The following is a 3,097-nucleotide window of genomic DNA, read 5'->3' on the forward strand; positions in this document are numbered from 1 at the left end:
GCGGATTTAGAGAGTAAGCATACATTTTTTTTGTTTTGAAATGAAAAATTGAAAATTGGAGGATAAAATCTGAGACCTTTTATATTTATTTAAATATACTTTACCATCAGATTAAATATATGCGCGATGTTCTTACTTTTTAAAAATTTTAATTAAGAGTTATGTTAAATATATATTTATTTTTAATATAATATTATGTTTCGATCCTCATTTCTAAAAATAAAAAATGGGAAGTAGAAATAAGTAAGCAAATTTTTTTAAATTTCATGAGTTTATTTTTAATAAGATGTTATATTTAGTAATTTTTCTATTGTTGAAAAACTTATTTTTTTATTAATCTAACTAAATAAAAATTGTGGATTGAAATTTAATAAATTCGATTGTATGTTTACTAAATTAAACTATAATTTATTTATTAAATTTAAATTTATTAAATGTATATTTTAAGTATAAATATTACTTTAATGAATATTTTATTAAATAATAGAATATTAAATAATAAAAATTGAGGAAGTGGGATGGGGGCAGGACAAGGAGGAAAATATAGATTTTTTTTTCATTTTTTTAAGATAAATGAAAAATAAATCTCAAATAAAAATAAATTTTTTTTATTGTATATAAAAAAAAAGTTTTAGTTAATTCCCGTTTATCATCTTGGAAAAATTTAGGTATACATATGATTTTATAAATTTTCTTTAAATTGAAAAAAATTAAATAGAAAAAAATTATTATTTTCAAACACAAAGAATAGTTATGCCTTTCCGATTATTTATTTATTTCTTTCTTTCCTCTCCCATATCAAAAATGGGTAATTTTTACCTGTAATAACTGAATTTTAATACTTGTTTTATTGTAATTATTAAATTTAATTTTATTTCATAAAACATTAATTTTTTTTTATTTGAACTTCAAATGGTAAATCTCGTCAGAATTTAATAGAATCTCTAATTAGGTTTTTACATAGACTAATTTTACTTAAAAATTGAAGGTAATCTCGTCATTATCATCAAACTAATTATTCACCTATCATAATAATTGAAGATGCTATTTGAATTTAGCCACAGCCGATTTTACATGTGTGGGGATGTAGCTCACATGGTAGAGCGCTCGCTTTGCATGCGAGAGGTACGGGGTTCGATCCCCCGCATCTCCACTATTTTTTTTATATTTATTTTGCCTAATCTTGAAAACGAAGAGGCCCAGCCCATGTCAAGTGCCAATTCAGGCTTTCACGAGCCCAGTTTTTCTAGAGCTTCAAAATCCCACTTAAATTTCAGGCTTTTCCTTTGTTTTTTTGTCAAGTACACTGTCTTCACTGAATTTCCTGCAACTCTCTACAAATCTTCATCTGAAAACATTGTTTTTGAGATTGAGAATTCACAATCCACATTAGAAAAAAAATTAAAAGTATTCTCAATGGACCAATCTCTCCCTCAACAGAAATTGAAAAAGAAAGCAGTGAGTCATTTCATAAGGCCACAACCACCATGAATAAAACTCAAGGAAGCTAGCTGTCTCTTTCATATCTCAGCAGTGGAGATGTCTATTTTCTGCCATATATATATATATATATATATATAAATATAAAGGCACTTGATATCTGCTTTTGTGATTTTGTGCAGACACTACAGTCGCTCACTATTTTGTCTACAAAATGATGCATGATGATCTGAGATCTAATAGATTAGGGTTTTATAAGGGTTTGTGTATTGAAGAAAAAACTTGGCTTATCTCCCTAGAGGAGTATCCCTTTTATCATTTTTTTCCTGCTTGCTGGTGACGTATAATGGCTCTCCCATGATTGGACAACGCGTCTCTGCCGTACAGATATGGGCGTACGAGTGTATCAGGTGCCTGCTCCATGCGTAACGGCCTCTGATTCTCCCCCGTGCGTACACTTGAGCGGATCTGCCAGGCTATATGACGAGTCTCGTTCTGGATTCTGGGCTGGGCCGAGAGCTGGGCTGGACGATGAACCCAGGAGGAGAAAGAATCCGTGGGGAGGTTATACGGGCTGGGCCGATCTCGATGAAAGAAGAATCTGGTGGAGTCCGGCCTCAGGGGTCTGATGATCCGGGCCTGTTTTACCTAAGAGGGCGTGCGGGCCTTCCTTTCATGGGCCGTGGCCGTAATCTAGGCCCAGGATTGGAGTAGGAAAATCCAGCGGTCATCAAAGCATTTTGGAGAAATTTTTTCTATAAAAGAGTACATGAAGGAAAATGATGATTTCTTTTCTTTTCACTTTCTTTGATTATAAAGTTAGAGTAGTCAGGATCATTAATCGAGAACCCTCTATGTCTATCTGAAATCTTTTCAGTAAGGCTAAAAGCCTACATAATTAAGTTTATAACCAAATAGAATACTTGGAATTTTACAAAATACTTCAGTGAACCAAATTGTTATTATCATGAAAATTATTTCCATAACACTGCCCTTTTCTAAAGATTCTCATGAAACTTGGTTTATAGAGTTTTGCGAGTTAAAATCCATATGTATTATAATGGTCCGTTCATATCTACAATCAATTTACCTAATCTAAACTATAAATATGAATATAAATTTTATTTATTTTTATGTGGTTCAAAGTATTCATAAATTATTCAAGATTCGTTTCGATAAAAATTCGATTAAATTCAAATTATTTTTGAAACAAGTTAAATTCGAATTTAAATTGTAGGCTTACTTATTTAACGAGCCGAGTATTAATTTCGTTAGTATTTGCATCGTTAAAATTTATGAATTCAAAATAATAAATTAACTCGTTGAATATACTCGAATTCAAATTTTAAGCTTATTTATTTAACGAGCCGAATATTAATTCCGTTAGTATTTGCATTATTAAAATTTATGAGTTCAAAGTAACAAATTAACTCATTGAATATACTCGAAAACATACTGAACTCAATATAATAAAAGAATTAAATTTAAAACTTACATAAAATTTCATAATTTAAATTTGAGTTTTTTAAAATTTAATTTCATTCAATTGAATTACACTCTTAAAATTTATAAATATATAACTTGTTAAAATTTGAGAGCTCAATGTTTATAAATTTAATAAGTTAATTTAAATATATACTGTTTTTTGATTCAAAAA

The 3,097-nt window shown here is 29.1% G+C and overlaps 1 non-coding gene across 1 annotated transcript; it reads left to right on the forward strand.

Annotated features, from left to right (window-relative positions):
• Positions 1-1,080: 1,080 nt before the first annotated feature.
• On the forward strand, positions 1,081-1,153 carry TRNAA-UGC. The gene has a single exon. It is a non-coding gene; the product is annotated as a tRNA-Ala (tRNA).
• The last annotated feature ends 1,944 nt before the right edge of the window (positions 1,154-3,097 follow it).

This window comes from Manihot esculenta, chromosome 10 (assembly GCF_001659605.2).
Source record: "Manihot esculenta cultivar AM560-2 chromosome 10, M.esculenta_v8, whole genome shotgun sequence".
Lineage (NCBI taxonomy): Eukaryota > Viridiplantae > Streptophyta > Magnoliopsida > Malpighiales > Euphorbiaceae > Manihot > Manihot esculenta.